The following is a 20895-nucleotide window of genomic DNA, read 5'->3' as shown; positions in this document are numbered from 1 at the left end:
CAGCCGACAAAAAAGGCTTTTCTGCTGAAGAGGAAGTTGGGGCAACAGTCTAAAAAGAAACCTCAGAAAAAAGGTTGGACCAACAAGGGCAGAGGGCACGGGGGAGTGATTCTTCGCCCCTCCTGAATAGCCCTGAAAGACCCAATGACAAGTCGACCCCGGTGGGAGGAAGACTGGGGGCTTTCCTCCCACAATGGGAGTCGGTCACCTCCAATCAATTAATCTTAGGAATTGTAAGGACGGGGTACAGACTGGAATTTTCAAGCGCCCCCCCCCCCCCCCCCCACAGGCTTCTTGTTGCAGACCTGCCAAGGGGTGCGCTGCTTTCTCTAATGAAATAACTGAAACTGCAGGAAGTTCCACCTGGGGAGATGGGCAAAGGGTTTTACTCCCACATCTTTGTGGTACGGAAGCTCCCAGGGAAGTTCAAGCTCATTTTGAACCTGAAATCTCTCAATTGACTACAGAAGGTTTTGCACGGACTTCATCTTTTCCGTGAAGACACACCAAAATAACAATTTTGCCACTAGGACATGAGAACATCAGGAAAATTAAGGTTGGTATTAGACTTGTGCACAACGTAAAATTTTGTTTAGTTTCGGTTCGTTGTCATTCGAAAAATAATTTCGTTCTGTTATATTCGTTATGTTACGTTAATACGTTTGCGAATAATAATGAATTATCCGAAGAGTGTCGAATTCATTTGTTCGTATTCGTTGAAATTCACTATTTATGTATGTATAGACATTCGTGATAATGATTCGTAGTTTGGAAAGTCGTTTGTTTATTGAATCTTATAATACACACAATGACAACGTCTCTTCTCCTCGGCTCAAATACAATAAAACACCCTTCTAACTCAGTTCTCAGGAATGCACTTTGCCAGTAATCCATCCTCCGGCACAAAATTAATTAGCTGATTGGACTATAAGATTTACTTTGAGCTGACCTTTTTGTTTCATTAGATCTTTAAAGAATTACCGAATCATGTCGAATTCATTCGTTATTTCTTTCGTATTCGTTGTAATTCATAATTTTTTTATTCGGACATTCGGATGCATCCGAATGATGCAAAATTCGGCCGAGTTTCGATTCGTTACGAAACTAATTGCACAAGCCTAGTTGGTATGATGTGTTCTTGTGGCTGGAGAGGAATGTGTGGTTTAAAGCTCTGAAGTTGGTGTTTCCTGAGAAGGGAGTAGCCAAGGTCTCTCAAAGGTGCTGTCCTGAAAGACTCTTGGAAAAGACGTTACCGGTAAGTAACTTTGATTTTCCTAGCAATGGTGGTGGGGAGCAATTTCAGGTATGCGCAGATGAGCTTTCCTTGCAATGGTGGTGGGGAGCACTTTCACCTGCACATGTCCACTCGCCAACACCTTAACTAGTGCTCTTCTACATTCCCCAACACTGTAATGATCTAAAATTGTTGACATGACATGGACATGCACTTGCTGACACGGCCCCCATACACACTTTTGCACTTGCCAATACTGCACGACCACTCATTTCTGTATTCGCAGATGTGCACTTTTGAGCTCACCTGTAGGGTTGAGCGAACCTGAATTGTAAATTTCGGGTTCGTACCAGACTTTTGGGTTTTTGGTACCTGAACAATTTTACCGTATGTTCGAGTTCGGTTTTCGGCAATGTAATGGCGCATTTTAAAAAGCTGCAGGGCAGCCAATCAACATTCGTTTAACTCGTGTGACCTTGGAAGCCATCACAGCCATGCCTACTAATGGCATGGCTGTGATTGGCCAGTGCAGCATGTGACCCAGCCTCTATATAAGCTAGTGGCACATAGCACAGCACGTCACTCTGCTTTAGGTAGTGTAGGGAAAGGTTGCTGCTGCTGCTGCTTTGAGGGAGAGAATTCGATAGGAGTCCTGATTCAGAAATCAAACTACTCAGCGATCTACCTTGATTTAGTTGTGTGGGTGCAGTGCACAATCTTTTTACCCTGCCCTGAGCCCAGTGCCAGAGAAAAGATAACTTTTATCCATCTGTTAGGTTGGCATGCATTTTCTGCAAGCTCAGTGCACCAGCATTGCATATGCTACTGTGAGATACACCCTTTAGATACTGTTGGTCTATTCTGCTATTCTAAAAACATCCATTTAAAAAAAGATATTGCTGCGTTTCCTGCATATCTGTATGTGTGAGATACACACTTTAGATACAGAGAGTCCCGGAGCTAGCAGCCGCAGGGGGTGGGCGCAGGGACGGCATGACATGTGCTGGACTGCACAGTCGCCGTCTTTAGTGTGGAGCTGGGCCGCTTTAAGGAGGCCAGGTGGGCGGAGCCAGGGGGCGGAGCCTAGCGTGTAACGCCGTGAGTTAGGACGTGCTGCGCTCAGTCACACGAGCGGAGGAGGAAGTGATCGGACCCTCCCGCTCGGCGCAATACAGCACGGTGCGGCCCTCGTGTGCTTGGACGTTCCCGCGCGGCGCAACACTATACAGCACGGACCTCAGGATCATGGCGGCAAGTGAGGGGTTTTTGGCGGATTTGCGGTCAGCGGTAGCCAGTCGAGGCGCCGCATGGCTCAGGGCCCAGATAGCGGCCATGGCAGCTGAGGGGGAGGCGGCGGCCGGCGGGGGAGCAGTGGCTACACCTCGGGCGCGGCGATCCAGGCCGCCCGAGCGGTACAGCCCAGAGGCCGGCCCGGGGGGACACCATAGCAGGGCGCACGGCACCCCTAGGGGGGATGGAGCTGCGGCCGGGACATCACGGACCCTTGAGGGGGCGGCCTCCTCCGGCCAGAGGGCCTCCAGGCCAGCCGGGAGGAGTGGGCTGAGGAGAGGACAGGCGGCTGCGTTGGGAGAGACGGGGGCTTCGCAGGGCTCGGCGCCACCGGCCAGGCGCCGCTGCATGGGGCGGCAGAAGGACACAGACAGTGCGGGTGGCGGCAGCCAGCCCAGGCGGTGGGAGCAGGTGGTGGAGCGGGTGGGGGTCCTGCCCATGACCGCGGCCCCCAGTCCCAGGCAGCCCAGAGGCGGGCATAGGGGGCGTCATGCCGCCGAGGGGGCCTCCGAGGTGACGCCTGAGAGGAGCAGCCGGCCGGAAGGGAGGCGGAGGAGCACTTCGCCACCACGTGGGAACTCGGAGGGCAGCCGCGGAAGAAGGGAGTCGCGCCCAACACGCCGCAGATCCGAGGACGGGGGAGCTGGTGCGTCTGGAGATCGCGCTCCTCGCGGTGAGCTGGAGGTCGATAACAGCAGGTCCGAAGGGGAACTGTCGGAGTCGGACGGAGGGGACGACAAGGTCCGGTCGGCGGCGGTGGGTCCGTGCGAGGCGGCTGCAAGGCCCAGCCCTGGGCAGCCCGGTGAGTGTGCTTCTAATGATGTTTTTTCTTCCTTGTTGCAGGTTTTACTTGCGCGGAGTAACCCGCAAGGTACGGCTGCTGGGGGTGGTTTTGGGGCTGCGGGGCCTGGGGCAGACCTTCCTGTAGCAGGGGAGAGGAGGTGCGGTCAGGCGGGCCAGGAGGCCCTGGGGGGTTTGTTGCAGGGGCTTAAAGATTTGGTGCAACGGTTCGAACAGGGGGGTGCGGGTGGGCCGGCTCACGCGTGGTCCCAGGTGCCTACTCCTGTGTCCAGCACAGCTGGAGGGGCGACGGGGGTGCAGGCCGCCCCCGCCAGTTCCGCAGGGGTGTCGGTGGTTGCGCCGTCGGCGGAAGGGGACACGGTTCAGCCGGCTGACAAGACGGCTGATTCGGTCCGTTTGGCGGATGCGGCAAAAAGCGAGGTGTACGTCTGCTTCGAGGGCCCGCTCGGAGCACACCTTAAGACTGAGGTGAAAGGGAGGATTTGGAAAGGTGAGTACGTCGAGATTTTCACCTTGTTGCCGCTGGAGAAGTTCAACCTAGATAGGTTGAAGCCCGAGGAGCGGAAGAAAGAGGATGAGGAGAAGCGTTGGTACAGGTTGATTCCGCGCACATTTGCCAACTGGCTACAGGCATTCGCCATCCTAGCAAGCGTCGTGGGAGAACGGACTCCGGAACACTGTTCGGCGCTGTTCGTGTATCTGGAGGCCATCAGTGAAGCGCACAGGACGTATGGTGGTACGGCTTGGCTTCGCTATGATGAGCAGTTTAGACAACGCATGGCAGTCCGACCGTCTCTTCGCTGGGATCATAAGGATATTAGCCTGTGGATGAAGCTCATGACAGCGGCGCGGGCTCCCAATCCGTTTTTTCAGCCGGGGGTCGGAAGTTCGACAACCTCAGGGCAGCCGACCGAAAAACGTTGGGGTTTCTGCTGGCAGTTTAACGCGGGCACCTGTAAGTTTGGGCCCACCTGTCGGTTCAAGCACTTATGTTCCGGGTGCGGGGGTACTCGCGCGCTCTCCAAGTGTTTCAAGAAGGGGAGCGGGCGTCCCGGAGATGTTGCGCATAAGAGGGACGACGCCAGTGCGAGTGGAAAGGATGTTGCCTTTCCTCAGTAGATACCCTGATCGGGCGGGAGCAAAATTGTTGGAAGACGGTTTTACTTCCGGTTTCAGGATCCCTTGTACATTGACCTCGGTTCCGCCCCCGGCTAAGAATTTGAAGTCCGCATTGCAACACCCAGCTGTTGTTGCTGAAAAGCTTAGCAGGGAAGTGTCCTTGGGCCGCATAGCCGGCCCATTCCGGGAGGCGCCTTTCCCGGACCTGGTGGTTTCGCCTCTCGGTGTGGTGCCGAAGAAAGAACCGAACAAGTTTAGGCTGATCCATCACCTGTCGTTCCCGAAAGGTGGTTCTGTGAATGACGCTCTCCCCCCGGAGGAGTGTGCGGTGACATACACTTCTTTTGATGTAGCGATAGCTTGGGTGCGGCGTTACGGCCGGGGGGGCCTTGATGGCGAAGTCGGACGTGGAATCGGCCTTTCGCCTGCTTCCTGTGCACCCGGACAGTTTTAGACTTCTTGGCTGCACATGGGAGGGGGGGGTTTTACGTGGATCGCTGCCTTCCTATGGGGTGTTCTATTTCTTGCGCCTTTTTTGAGCAATTCAGCTCCTTTTTGGAGTGGGCTGTCCGTGACGTGTCGGGCATCAACTCGGTAGTCCATTACTTGGACGACTTCCTATGTGTTGGCCCGGCGGGCACTACGGTGTGTGCGGTACTTTTGGGGACGCTGCAACATTTGGCGGAGCGCTTCGGAGTTCCGTTGGCTCCGGGGAAGACAGAGGGGCCCAAGGCCTGCATCACATTCTTGGGGATCGTGATTGACTCCGCGAGAATGGAGTGCAGGTTACCATTGGACAAGCTGACGTCGCTTCAGGAGGAACTGCGTGGGATGATTGGAGTGCGTAAAGTGCAACTGCGGCGGTTGCAGTCGCTGCTAGGGAAGTTGAACTTCGCGTGCCGGATCATGCCCATGGGGCGGGTTTTCTGCCGCCGGTTGGCGGCAGCTACATCGGGGATCCGGTCCCCCCAACATTTTGTGACCCTCAATCAGGATCACAGGGCGGACTTGGCAGTATGGCAAGGGTTTTTGGAGACCTTTAATGGCCGGGCTCTGTGGATGTCCGGTCCGATCAGTAATTTTGACCTGGAATTGTTCACGGACGCTGCGGGTTCCACGGGGTTCGGAGCGTTTTTCAAGGGACAATGGTGCGCGGCACGATGGCCGGCCGAGTGGTCTGAGGCGGGGTTGTTGAAAAACCTGGTGCTGTTGGAACTGTTCCCTATTGTGGTGGCAGTTAAAATTTGGGGGGAAGCGTTTCGTAACCTGAAAGTGAGATTCAATTGCGACAATCTCGGGGTAGTGCAGGTGGTGAATCGGCTGACGGCGGCCTCAGGGCCGGTTGTCCGGCTTCTTCGGCATTTGGTTTTACGGTGTTTACAGGTGAATGCTTTCATCTATGCTGTGCACTTGCCGGGAGTTGACAACACAATTGCTGATGCTCTGTCTCATTTTCAGTGGGACAGGTTCCGGGGATTGGCACCGGAGGCGGAGCATCATGGGATCGACTGCCCCGCGGGGTTGTGGAGCATTGCGCTAGAACAGCGGCAAGCTGGATAGAGCAATCTGTCTGTAAGGCTACGTGGGGGGCCTACTCGAAGGTGTGGCGTGAATGGTCGGATTGTTTAGCAGCTATCGGCATGGCCCCGGGTGATGCGGGCATGGCTCAGGTGGTGTTCTATTTCCTTAGTGGTTTTCTGGATAAGGGGGTATCGGCGGCCACCATTGATCGGAAATTGGCTGGGCTGGCTTTTTTGTTTAAATGGCAGGGTCAGCGGGACTTCACGAAGGAATTTTGGCTACGACAAGCGATAAAAGGCTATAGGCGGGCGCACAAGAGAAGGGACGGGAGGCGGCCAGTCTCTTTTGAACTTCTTCGTGCCCTGAGTCGGGCGGTGGTGGGGGTTTGTCGTTCGGCCTATGAGCGAACGCTTTTCTGGGTGGCTTTTGCACTCGCCTTTTTCGGGGCATTGCGGATTAGTGAACTGGTCAGCCCGTCCAAGCGGGTTGCGGGGGGTTTGGCACGGGATGATGTTGCACTGGGACAGGCTGGGGTTAGAATCCTGATTCGGCGGTCTAAGACCGATCAGGAGTGTAAAGGGTTGCGAGTGGAGTTGGCCAGGATAGGGCTGTGGAAAGCTTCCTGGCGGTGCGGCCGGCGGTCTCGGCTCCATTCCTAATACATCTGGATGGCACTTACCTGTCCAAGTTTCAGTTTGTGACTGTTTTTCGGAAGTGCGTGGTGGCAGCGGGTTTTGACCCGACCAATTTTTCCTCTCATTCCTTCAGGATTGGGGCTGCCACCGAGGCTTCTAGAGCGGGGTTGGGTGTCGAGGCGGTTAGGAAAATTGGGAGGTGGGATTCGGACAGGTTTAAATTGTATGTCCGTCCACAGCTGTTTGATGCATTTTTCCTCGTTTCAAGTTTTGGGGGGGGGGGGGTCCGGATGGTTTTTTTTTTTTAGTGGTTTTTTATATGTGTTACTTTTATTTCTCCTCAGGTTATGAAGTGGGCCTGGTGTGGATACTGGGCCATTCATACGTTTTCTGGGGTGCAAAGAGAGCGGATATGCGGCCGAACGGCAGGCAGCTTCGCATTCCGAGGCAGGAGGCTCAAGTTCGTTGGATTGGGATCCCCGGCATGAGGTGGAACAGGGTGCTTGGAGAAGTACATAGGTTCTCACGACTGGACAGGTCACCCGATGTGTTACTTTTTCATGTGGGGGGAAATGATATGGGGGCCAGGTCTATGAGGGATCTTATCCGGGACATAAAATGCGATTTTTTGCGATTAAAAGCTGATTACCCTAACATGGTCATGGTATGGTCGGACATGGTGGGCAGGTTGGCTTGGAGGTGGGCCCTATCGGACAAGAAGGTGGACAGGGCCAGGGTGAAGGTCAACAAGGAGGTCAGCAGGTTCTTCATCAGGAATGGGGGCCTGGCAGTCAGACATAGGGAATTAGAGGTGGAAACGTGGAGGTACTTACGGAGTGATGGCGTTCATTTGAATGACGTCGGGACGGATCTGTGGACATTAGGATTGCAGGAGGGTGTTCAGCGAGGGCTGCGAGTGTGGAGGTGCCCAAAAGGGTAAGGCTTTACCCCTTTCGGGCTGTGGCGGTTCTTTGGCAGTTTTTAAAGTAATAATGGGAGGTACGGGTAGTAAACTGTTGTACCCATCCATGGATGGGGGTGGTTTATTGGTACTTCCAGGTTACGAGGTGTTAACCTGGAAGGGTTAAAAGGGGTAGGTCACTGCGACGATTTAGGTATAGCCTCCGAGACAGGGGTTTCCGTCTGGAGGGCAAGAGGTCAAAGTTCAAAAGTCGTTTGCAGTGACCAGTATGTTATTATGCTAGTACCCATGACCCGTTTAAAGGCTGGGAAGGTTTACGGTTATTTAAAGTTATTTGTTATTTATGAAACAGATTTGTTAAATAAAATACGGCCGGATGGCCATTTAATCCATATGTAGTCCAGTCTTTTTGTTTAAGGCGGGTCACGGGAAGTGGTTAAAGGTAGTTGGAGGAGTAAAAGGTTTATGATACACTGGGCTTAGTCCTACAGATGTCATGTTCTTCTATTCTGCTATTCAAAAAAAATAATAATTTAGGGCAAACTTTTTATTTTGTGCGTTTTCTGCATATCTGTACTTGTGAGGTACACACTTTAGATACTGTTGCTCTATTCTGGTATTCAAAAAAAACACATTCAGGGCAAAAATAATTTTGCAGCATTCGCTGAATATCTGTACATGTGAGATACACCCTTTAGATACTGTTGTTCTATTCTGCTATTCAAAAAACAACCATTTAGGGCAAGATCCTAAATTTGAGAAATATGAGGAGAACGTCAAATAAGGGATGTGGCCCCGATCGTGGTGCTGCTGGTGGAGCTCCTGTTGCAGGGAGAGGACGTGGTCGATCTGTGCCAGATACACGCACAAGTGAAACGCCTTCCTCAGGTGCGAGTAGGCGACAGAGCCTGCAGCGGTATTTGGTCTGCCTAATGCAGCTCTACGAATGTTGAGGCCAAGACAAGTACAGGTGATAGATTGGGTTGCTGACAGTGCCTCCAGTTCCTTCACATTGTCTCCCACCCAGTCTCCTGCAGCCGATGATCATCAGTCTTTCCCCTCACCCCCTTGCAAATCAGCCAAGCAGTCTGAGCCCCAAATCATGCCGTAGTCTCTTCTGCTTTTGATGACTCTGTTAGCAGGGTTTCCCCGGGCCATCCACCTAGCTCTGCCCCAGAAGTGGAAGAGATTGAGTGCACCGATGCCCAACCACTTATATTTCAAGATGAGTACATGGGAGGACCATCTCAGCACGTCTCGGATCATGATGAAACACGGGTGCCAACTGCTGCTGCTTTTGCAATTGTGCAGACTGACAAGGAGGGTGGGGGTGAAGACTGCGTGGAAGACGATGTGAAGGATGATGAGGTCCTCGACCCCACATGGAATCAATGTCATGCAGGTGACCTGTGTAGTTTGGAGGAAGAGGCGGTGGTCGCACAGACCCACCAGTACAGCAGAAGAGGGAATAGGGTGCAAAAGCGGAGCGTCCGTCCCCTAGACAGTATGCCTGCTACTACCCAACACAGCAAGGGACCGAGCACACCAAAGCCAGGTCCAAGGAGTTCCCTACCGTGGCAGTTCTTCAGACAATGGGCTGATGACAAGACACAAGTGGATTGCACGCTGTGTAATCGGAGCCTGAAACGAGGCATAAACGTTCTCGACCTGAGCACAACCTGCATGACCAGGCATCTAAGTGCAAAGCACGAAATGCAGTGGAGTAGACACCTGAAAAACCAAGAAAGGTCTCTGGCTCCTCCTGCTTCCTCTTCTGCTGCAGTCTCACCTCTTCATCCACCTCTGTAGTGACAGTGGCACCTGCCATCCAGCAACACTACCACCTGGGTCACCAACCATCTCCACAATGTCCCATGAAAGCGTTCAGCTCTCTCTCTCCCAAACACTGGAGCAGAAGAGGAAGTACCCCCCCTACCCACCCGCGATCCCTGGCCCTGAATGCCAGCATTTCAAAATTCCTGGCCTTTGAAATGCTGTCATTCCGTCTGGTGGAGACGCAGAGTTTTAAAAGCCTGATGGCATTGGCTGTCCCACAGTACGTCGTGCCCAGCCGCCACTACTTTTCTAGGTGAGCCATCCCTTCCCTGCACAACCAAGTGGGGAACAAAATCAGGTGTGCACTGCGCAACGCCATCTGTGGCAAGGTCCACCTAACTACGGATATGTGGACCAGTAAGCACGGTCAGGGATGTTTTATCTCTCTAACTGCACACTGGGTAAATGCAGCGCTGGCTAGGCCTGAGGCGGATAGCAGTTTGGCGCGTGTCCTTCCACCACCGAGGCTTGCAGGGCGCTTCAGTTTGCCTCCTGTTGCTAACTCCTCCTACTCTGCTTCCTCATCCTCTACCGCCTCCTCATCCGGTCAGCATAACACCTTCACCACCAACTTCAGAGCAGCCAGGGGTAAACGACAGCAGGCAGTTTTAAAACTTTCCTGTTTGGGGTAAAAAAAAACACACCGCGCAGGAGTTGTGGAGGGACATGGAACAACAGACCGATGAGTCGTTGGTGGCAATGAGCCTCAAGCCCGGCCTGGTGGTGTACGATAATGGGCGAAATCTTGTAGCAGCTCTGGGCCTAGCCGGATTGACGCACATCCCTTGCCTGGCGCATGTGCTGAATTTGGTTTGCAGAGGTTCCTTTTAAAAATTATCCAGATATGCCAGAGCTTCTGCAGAAAGTGTGGGCCATCTGTGCGCACTTTCGGCGCTCTCACCCTGCTGCTGCTTGCCTGTCAGCGCTGCAGTGGAACTTCAGCCTTCCCGCTCACCGCCTCATATGTGACGTGCCCACAAGGTGGAACTCCACCTTGCACATGCTGGCCAGACTGTGTGAGCAGCAGCAGGCGATAGTGGAGCTTCAGCTGCAGCACACACGTAGGAATCACTCTGCGGAACAACACCACTTCACCACCAATAACTGGGCCTCCATGCAAGACCTGTGTGCCTTGTTGCGCTGTTTCGAGTACTCCACCAACATGGCCAGTGCCGATGCCGTTCTCAGCGTTACTATCCCAGTTCTATGCCTCCTTGAAAAAACACTTTGGGCGATGATGGAAGAGGATGTGGCATAGGAGGAGGAAGAGGGATAATTTCCAAGGCTTTCAGGGCAGTCATTCACAAGTGGCTCTGAGGGTGGGTTCCTGCACCAACAAACGCCAGGTACACAATTGTCCAGCAAGGGCACAGTCCTGGAGGATGAGGAGGAGGAGGAGGAGGAACCATGTCCACAGCAGGGTGGCACCCAGACCAGCTCATGGCCATCACTGGTGCATGGCTGGGGGGGATTCAGAGGACACAGACGATACACCTCCCACATAGGACAGCTTTTCATTGCCTCAGGGCAGCCTGGCACACATGAGCGATTACATGCTGCAGTGTCTCCGCAATGACCGCCAAGTTGCCCACATTCTAACTGGTGCTGATTACTGGGTGGCCACGCTGATGGATCCCCGTTACAAGGACAACGTACCATCCTTAATTCCCTCACTGGAGCGTGATCGGAAGATATGCAAGTGCAAGCGCATGCTGGTAGACGCGCTGCTGGTGGCATTCCCACCTGACAGCGGGAGCACAGTGGAAGCACAAGGCAAAGGCAGAGGAGGAGGAAGAGGTCGCCAACGCAGCCGGGGCACCGCCAGCACCTCAGAAGGCAGGGTTAGCATGGCCGAAATGTGGAAAAGCTTTGTCAGCACACCACAACAACCAGCACCACCAGCTGATATGTACCGTCTTAGCAGCATTACACCAACATGGTGGAGCAGTATGTGTGCACACGCCTACACGTACTGAATGACAGGTCTGCCCCCCTTCAACTTCTGGGTCTCCAAATTGGGCACATGGCCTGGGCTTGCCCTTTATGCCTTCGAGGTGCTGGCCTGCCCTGCAGCCAGTGTATTATCTGAACGTGTATTTAGCCCGGCAGGGGGTGTTATCACAGACAAGCACAGTCGCCTGTCCAGAGCCAATGTGGACAAGCTCACGTTCATTAAAATGAACAAGGCATGGATCCCACAGGACTTGTCCGTACCTTGTGCAGATTAGACATGTATACTGGCCTTACCCAGCCATTGTTGTATTTTTGATCTTTCTCACTCTTTTGGGGTGTACCCTAATTAAAAAAAAAATAAAAAAATGTAAAAACAAAAACCAGTGTTGGCTACCTTGTCCTCCTCCACCGCCACCTCAACCTCCTACTCTATATGGACCTCGTCCTAGGTGAGGATTATTATTTTTAATTTTTTATGTATTTTATGTTTTTTTACGTTATTTCCCTATCCACATTTGTTTGCAGAGTACTTGCCATGCTCTTAACAACATTTTGCTGCCATTTACAGCCCTCTAGCCCTTTCCATTACTTTTTTAGAGCAATTTTAGTCCTCACAAGTTCGGGTCCCCGTTGACTTCAATGGGGTTCGGGTCAAGTTCGGATCCTGAACTTGAACTTTTTTGCGAAGTTCAGCCAAACCCGTCGAACACGAACATCCAGGTGTCCACTCAACTCTACTCGCCTGCATCAACTGGACTTCTCACAGAGACCAGAAGAACTGCCATTTCTGTGTTTACCGACCCCCCACAGTCTGGCATATGTTTTCACTAGCTGGCATGGCAATGAAATGGGGAACTACACTAGCCAACACCCACAATGGCGAGTATACATTTTATGCTTCCTTTTAATAATGTCATATGTGGGTAGGGATGAGCCGAACACCCCCCGGTTCGGTTCGCACCAGAACTTTCGAACGGACCAAATATTTGTGGGACCTGGCTCTTGCCCCAGGGGACATGGGTCAATGCCTAAAATGTTTTAAAAAACAGACGTTTTTTCGGGAGCACTGATTTTAATGACAATTAAAGTGAAAAAAAAAAAGTGAAATATTCCTTTTAAATATTGTGCCTGAGGGGTGTCTATAGTATGCTTGTGAAGTGCCACGTGTTTCCAGTGTTTAGATCAGTCCCTGCACAAAATTACATTTAACAGAAAAAAAGGAATTTAAAACTTCTCGCGGTTTTAATGTAATATCTGGTTCCGGCAATATGGATGAAAATCATTGAGGAAAAATGGCATAGGTAACCCCCCCCCCGCCCATTACCAGCCCCTTTTGGGCCTTGTACGGATATTAAGGGGAACCCCATACCCATATTAACCACTTGAGGACCGCCGCATGCCAATATACGTCATCAGAATGGCATGTACAGGCACAAGCACGTACATGTACGTGCTTGCCTTCCAGCGGGTGGGAAGTCCGATCAGACCCCCTCCCGCTGGATGCGGCGGTCCGTTTCGCTTCAGGAGTGATCCGGGATGAGGGGATGGCCGTTGGTTTCTGGACACCCCCTCTCGATCGCTCCTGGTGAATGAGAAGCTTCCTCCCACTGTGTATAGTAAACACAGGCAGGGAGGAAGTGATGTCATTCTCCTCAGGGCGGTCTTTTTGACCGGACTACGAGGAGAACAGTGAAAGTAAGTGCACCAAACACTACACTAACATGTAGGCACACAAACCCCCCGCCCCCCCCCTCCCCCTCCCAGTCACAGTGTCACTGATTGCAGTGATCATTTATTTACTGATCACTGCATTCAGTGTCAGTTGTGACAGTAAAAACTGTCAGGGCAGTTAGTGTTAGGTCCAGGGTAGCCCCCTACCACCCCCCCAATAAAGGTTTAACCCCCTGATTGCCCCTAGTGTTGACCCTTTCACCCCCTTTTGCCAGTGTCCCTAAGCGATCGTTTTTCTGATCGCTGCATTAGTGTCACTGGTGCCGCTAGGTAGCTAGTTATTTTTTTAGGTTCACCCCCAGGTTTTTATAGCACTAGGTACCCCCATATACTACCCAATAATGGTTTTAACCCCCTGATTGCCCCTAGTTAACCCTTTCACCAGCGATCACAGTATAAGTGTCACTGGTGACGCTGGTTAGCCAGTTAGTTATTTATGTTCCCCGTCAGGTTTTTATATAGTGTCAGGGACCCCCATATACTACCTAATAATAAAAATTTGAACCCCCTGATTGCCCCTAGTTAACCCTTTCACCAGTGATCACCGTATAAGTGTTACGGGTGACTCTGGTTAGTTTGCTTTTTATAGCATCAGGGCACCCACCATTTATTACCCAATAAAGGTTTAACCCCCTGATCAGCCGGCGGGTGATATCAATTAGGTTTTAGGGTCAGGGTCTGCGTCGCCCCAGGCAGCGCTAGGTTAGTGCCAGTACTGCTAACACCCACGCGCAAAGTGGTATAGAATCTGAACAGATCAATATCTGATCTGATCAGATCTATACTAGCGTCCCCAGCAGTTTAGGGTTCCAAAAAAACGCATTGTTAGCAGGATCAGCCCAGATACCTGCTAGCACCTGCGTTTTGCCCCTCCGCCCAGCCCACCCAAGTGCAGTATCGATCGATCACTGTCACTTACAAAACACTAAACACATAACTGCAGCAATCGCAGAGTCAGGCCTGATCCCTGCGAACGCTAACAGGTTTTTTGGTAGCGATTTATATTTAAATCCGGAAGGCAGTGCTTGGTTTTCGGGGTCCCGTACGTGGCTAGGCTCCCAAAAAGTCCCCCACATGTGGTATCCCCGTACTCGGGAGAAGCAGCAGAATTTATTTTGGGGTGTAATTTGACTTATGCCCATAGCATGTGTGAGCAATATATCATTTAGTGACAACTTTGTGCAAAAAAAAATTGTAATATTCCTGCAATTTGTGGCAAAATATAAAATATTCAATGGGCTCAACATGCCCCTCAGCAATTTCCTTGGGGTATCTACTTTACAAAATGGGGTCATTTGGGGGGGTTTGTACTGCCCTGCCATTTTAGCACCTCAAGAAATGAGATAGGCAGTCATAAATTAAAAGCTGTGTAAATTCCAGAAAATGTACTCTAGTTTGTAGATGCTATAACTTTTGCGCAAACCAATAAATATACGCTTATTTACTTTTTTTTTTTACTAAAGACATGTGGCTGAATAAATTTTGCCCTAAATGTATGACTAAAATTTAGTTTATTCGATTTTTCTTATAACAAAAAGTAGAAAATATCTTTTTTTTTTTTTTTTTTTTCTCAATTTTCGGTCTTTTTCCATTTATATTGCAAAAAAAAAAATCGCAGAGGCAATCAAATACCATCAAAAGAAAGCTGAATTTGTGGGAAGAAAAGGACGCAAATTTCGTATGGGTACAACATTGCATGACCGCGCAATTACCAGTTAAAGCAGTGCGGTGCGAAATTGTAAAAAGACCTCTGGTCCTTAGGCTGAAAATTGGTCCGGGGCTGAAGTGGTTAAGAAAAAAAAAAAAAAAGGTGTGGGGCCCCCAGGCCCTATATACTCAGAACAGGAGTATACAGGCGGTGCAAACAAGATGGGGACTGTGTAGGTTTGTTGTGTTAAGTAGAATCTGTTTGTAATTTTGAACTGGTACATTTTTAAAGTGTAGCTCCAGTCAAAAAATCTATTTTTAAGCTTTTTGGAAAACATAGGGAAGGGTTATCACCCCTGTATAATTTGTTTTGCCGTCCGTCTTTTTTCATCTCACTTCCTGTTGTCTCCTTTTGTTTGCAAGTAGGAGACGTTTGTAAGTTGGATGTTTGAAAGTAGGGGCCTACCCTATATGCTCTGCAGAAATGGCGGAACAAGGTGTTGGTGTTGCCACAACACTGTAAGCCCTCAAAGTGACTCTTGGTGGGCGCTGGAGCGCCCTGCTGTGAACAATTATATCAAGAATTGTAATGACATGCCATTGTTGAACAGTGGTAGAAAAATTGGGCCCTTTAGTGGTTGTGGTGGTGGTGCTGGTGCCACAACACTATAAGTCATCACAGTTACTCTGGTGGGCACAGGAACGGGCCCTGCTGTGAAATATTATATCAAGAATTGTAATTACATGCCCCTGTTAAACAGGGGCTGAAAAATTGGGCCTTAGGCACTGCTTGCTGGTGCCACAACAGTGCAACCTCTCCCAGATACTCAATTTGGAGTGCAGGAATGAGCCCTGCTGCAAAGCATTGCATCAAGAATTGTAATTACACGCCCCTGTTAAACAGGGGCTGAAAAATTGGGCTGGTGGCATCATCCAGAACCAAAAATGTTCTTCCAAGATATCAGCGGAGGAGGAAGAGGATAGACCGTAAACATAACAGGACAGTCACTCCGCATCAGCATAGGCAGTCTTGAAGGGATGTGATATTTAAAAAAAAATAATAATTTGGTTACATCAGCTTCAGGTGCTTGGTAGCTGGTGGTGATCCAAGACTGATTCATCTTTATGAAGGTAAGTCGATCAACCGAGTCGGTGGACAGGCGCACCCTGTGATCGGTAACAAAGCCACCAGCAGCACTGAAGGTGCGTTCCGAAAGAACGCTGTATGCAGGACAGGCCAATAGCTCGATTGCATACTGTGCAAGCTCTGGCCAGTGATCCATCCTCAAGACCCAGTAAGCCAGAGGATTTTCGGTGGGAAAGGTGTCCAAGTCTGACCTTGCCCCTAGGTATTCCTGCACCATGTAAATCAGATGTTGGCGATGGTTGCTGGAACCGATCATACCTTGGGGCTGCGGACTAAAAAATTGTCTGAACGCATTGGTCAGACGGCCACCTTCTCCACCTCTCCTTCTGACCAATGCCTCAGCAACACATTGTCCAGGACCAGGAGTTTGTAACCTCCCAGTCTCTGGGAATGCGTTGCACAGACCTTTCTGCAAGGCCTCCCGGAGATGTCTCATCCTCTGCTCCCTCTGCGACGGCAAAATAAGGTCGGCAACCTTACCCTTGTACCGTGGATCAAGGAGAGTGGCCAGCCAGTAATGGTCCCTCTCCTTGATCCAAAGAATACGAGGATCCTTCCGCAGGCTTTCCAGGATCAGGGAGGCCATGCAGCGTAGGTTAGCTGAGGCATTTGGTCCGGAGTCCTCTGGGTCACGAAGGACAACATGATCCGCAGCTACCTCCTCCCAGCCACGTACAAGTCCATTGGTTTCTTGGGACTGTAAATCATCCTACAAGACTGCTGCTGAGTGCCAGGCTCCACCTCCATGCTGACACAATCATCCTCGTCCTCTTCCTGTGTGATGAGTGGGACAGCAGGAACACTGTCTGGATAAAGGGGGCCTTGAGAGGCAAGGAAGTCTGCCTCTGTTCTGCCTCAAGTGCCCTGTCCATTATTCCATGCAGCGTATGCTCCAATAGGTGAACAAGAGGTACAGTGTCACTGATGCATGCACTGTCACTGCTCACCATCCTTGTGGCCTCCTTAAACGTGACAGGACAGTGCAGGCATCCCTGATCATGCCCCACTGGCGTGGTGAGAAAAAAATGAGCTCCCCTGACCCTGTCCTGGTGGGGTAGTCGCACAGGTACTCATTGATGGCCCTCTGCTGCGTGTGCAGCCGCTGCAGCATGGCCAACGTTGAGTTCCACCTGGTGGGCATGTCACATATAAGGCAGTTCTTGGACAGGTTCAACTTCTTTTGGAGCTCAGCCAGCCGAGCACTGGCATTAAATGATCGGCAGAAATGCACACAGACTTTCCTGGCCTGCTTCAGGACATCCTGTAAGCCCGGGTACCTGCCCAAAAACTGATGCACCACCAGGTTAAGGACGTGAGCCACACAGGGTCAGTCCCTGTCGGAGGGCAGAGAGGAGGTTGGTGCCATTGTCACAAACCACCAATCCTGGCTTAAGCTGGCATGGCGTCAACCACCTCTCGGCCTGCCCCTGTAGAGCTGACAAAATATGTGCCCCAGTGTGGCTCCTGTCCCCCAAACAAACCAGCGTAAGCACGGCATGGCATTGTTTTGCCTGCGTACTTGCGTAGCTCCTTGAACGCCTACGGAGCACCGCTGGTTCAGAGGACAGAGCACTGGAAGAGGCCATGGAGGAAGAAGAAGAGGAGGGGGTGGAGGAGAGAGGTGTGTCAAAACCAGTAGTAGCATTTTGGAGGCGTGGTGGTGGAACAACCTCCAACACTACTGCACCTTGTCCTGCATCCTTCCCAGCTGCCTGAAGAGTGACCCAATGGGCCGTGAAAGACAGGTAATGTCCCTGTCCATGCCTGCTGGACCATAAATCAGCAGTAATATGCACCTTACCGCTGACCGCCCTGTCCAGCAAGGCAAGGACATTGCCTTCCACATGCCAGTAGAGAGCCGGAATCGCCTTCCGTGAGAAAAAGTGGCGTTTAGGGGGCCGAGTCTACCAACTGAAAAAGCAGCAGTTGAAGTTCTAATAATTTAGCCAAGCTAGCATTCAACCGCTGGGCATGTGGATGACTGGGAGTGAACTTCTTTCTACGGTTCAGCAGCTGAGGCAGGGAAAAAAATTGGACGTGGGTGTACTGCTAGCAGAGTGCCCGCAAGCACTTGGCTGTGACACACCTAATTCTACACCTTCATTCCTCTCAGTACAGGTTTCAGAGAGGACTGAAGGTCTAGTGGGGTTGGAGATCCCAGCTGATGAGGAGCAAGGAGAGGTCCGCTTTGTTCTTTGGTGTGGGTCTCTGAGGTAAGCTTGCCAATGAGCTGCATGGCAGGTCAACATATGTCTGGTCAAGCATGTGGCGCCCAAGCGGCTGATGTTTTGGCCACGAGAGGCGCTTGAGACGTATGTTGCAAATAGCAGCGGTGCGATCTGATGTACTCGTCTCAAAAAAGGCCCACACCAAAGAACTTTTAGAATGTCGCGCAGAGGCCGCGCCCTGCACAGGCGGAGCTCTGCGGTGTGATTCAGTCGGTGTGCTGCCCCTAAGCTGGCCCCCGGAGGGCATCCTGACTCGTTGGGGATGTGCCTCCTCCTCCTCTCTCCTACCAGGCACCCACGTGGAGTCAGTGCCCTCATCATCCCCTCCCTCTTCATCACTGGAGCAAACCTGGCAGTATGCTGCAGCTTGTGGAACATGACTGCTAGATTGCTGTCCTTCTTGAGCATCCCCTCTCTGCGCTCATGCTACTGCCTTCCTCTAGCTGAGTATCATCATCAGAGCACTGGGCATTCTCCTGGAGCATGTACCCAACACTGTGCTCTAAGAGTTCAGGGGACTCCTCAGGAGGACGTGGTGGGTCTAGGGAAGGCGTCACTGATGATGACATTGAGACGAGGGAAGAGGATGCGTTGGCAACTGCTTTACTGGTACCCTGAGCCTGGGTGAGAGGGGATGAGGAGGATGAAGAAGGCTTGGTCATCCACTCTACCAAGTCTTCGGCATGATACGGCTCAACGCGTCCAGCTGCCGAAAATAAGGACAAGCTTGTCCCATGGCCACGTGCTGATGACGATGCACTGCATCCACGATCAGCACTGTTGTCTCTAGACACAGAGCCTGCTTGCCCTCTTTTATTGGCTCGTGCCTGTCTGCCTCACCTTGTTGGCCTTCCAGACATGGTAATGGCCCGCAGGAAGATGGGAAAACCAGCAATTGGGTAGTGTATATTGTGCTAGAGGCACACAACACCCACTAACTCCTGCAGATGCCTGTATGATAGAACACCAGCAATAAAGGGTAGATACAGGTGTATACTGGGCTGGAGGCACACAACACCAACTAACTCCTGCAGATGCCTTTATTATAGAACACCAGCAATTAAATGGTACATACCCGTGTATACTGTGCTGTGCTGGAGGCACAAAACACCCACTAACTCCTGCAGATGCCTTTATTATAGAACACCAGCAATAAAGGGTAGATACAGGTGTGTATTGTGCTGTGCTGGAGGCACACAACACCCACTAACTCCTGCAAATGCCTTTATTATAGAACGCCAGCAATAAAGGGTAGATACCGGTGTGTATTGTGCTGTGCTGGAGGCACACAACACCCACTAACTCCTGCAAATGCCTTTATTATAGAACGCCAGCAATAAAGGGTAGATACCGGTGTATACTCTGCTGTGCTGGAGGCACACAACACCAACAAACTCCTGCAGATGGCTCAATTAGAGAACAGCAATATAAGTAGCTACAGGTATATACTGTGCTGGAGGCACACAAAACCCAACTAACTCCTGCAGATGGCTCAACTAGATAAGAGCAATATAGGTAGATACAGGTGTATACTGCGCTGAAGGCACACAAACAACACCCACTAACTCCTGCAGATGGCTGATGGCTCAATTAGAGAACAGCAATATAGGTAGCTACAGGTGTATACTGTGCTGAAGGCACACAGACAACACCCACTAACTCCTGCAGATGGCAGATGGCTCAATTAGAGAACAGCAGTATAGGTAGATACAGGTGTATACTGCGCTGAAGACACACAGACAACACCCACTAACTCCTGCAGATGCCAGAACACTAAACAAGGCCACCGTGCTGGCGGCCTTATATAGTTTGGGGTGTGTACTACAGAGCCTGAGCTATAATTGGCCACAGGCAGGATGAATTATGGCTCTCCTCGCTGCCGGTGCTGTGATTGGCCAAGCATGCGGGATCACAGTGCATGCTTGGCCAATCATGAGCCAGCAATGCACTGCGATGGCGCAGTGTATTGTGGGCCGTGAGTGCCACACATTTGGCGCGAATGGCCCACAGGATTCTGGCTTTGCTGAACGGGTGAACAGCCGGTGTTCGAGTCGAACATGCATTCGACTCGAACACCAAGCTCATCCCTATATGTGAGAGAAAGAAAAATATTGCGCTAACCAAAAAAATAAATATGAAAACCAGCAGCTACATATAAACATAACCAAATTCATAAGTAAAACTAAAACAATATAATGTAGCGCTAAAAAGTACTGTGAAAAACATATGTGACAAGTAATAAAAAGAAAATAAATAAAGTCCACATACTAAGGCCGCGTACACACGGGCGGACTGTATGGCCTACTTAGCCCGTCATACAATCCGACGGACAGTCCGTCATACTTTCGAATGAACGGACTTGACCACACACGGATGCACAAACAGTCCGTCGAAAGCTTGCGCGATGACGTGTACAGCACGTACGACGGGACTAGAAATAGGAAGTCCAATACACAGCAATGCAGCCTTCCGCCGTGTAAATCCTTTCTGAGCATGCGCCATTCTTAGTCCGTTGAACTAGCCTACTGACGAGCGGATTGTCCGCTGAAACCAAAGTATGACGGACAGAATTTCGAAAAATCCGAAATACTTAGTACGCCAGACTGCACGCTGAAAAAGTCCGCTGAAGCCCACACACGAGCGGACTGTCCGCTGAAATGTGTTTCGACGGACTAAGTAGGCCATACAGTCCGCCCGTGTGTACGCGGCCTAAGTGAATACAAAGAGTCCTTGGAATCCACATAGGACATAGGATGTGATGTTTCACATAAAATGGAAGGTGTAATATTTCACATAATATGGAAGATGGATCCCCACAGGTCTACCAGCCA

Source organism: Lithobates pipiens, unplaced genomic scaffold, assembly GCF_037356315.1.
Source record: "Lithobates pipiens isolate NorthernLeopardFrog02 unplaced genomic scaffold, aLitPip1_a1.2 Scaffold_23, whole genome shotgun sequence".
NCBI lineage: Eukaryota > Metazoa > Chordata > Amphibia > Anura > Ranidae > Lithobates > Lithobates pipiens.
The sequence above is the reverse complement of the archived record's forward strand: the minus strand, read 5'-3'. Positions refer to the sequence as shown.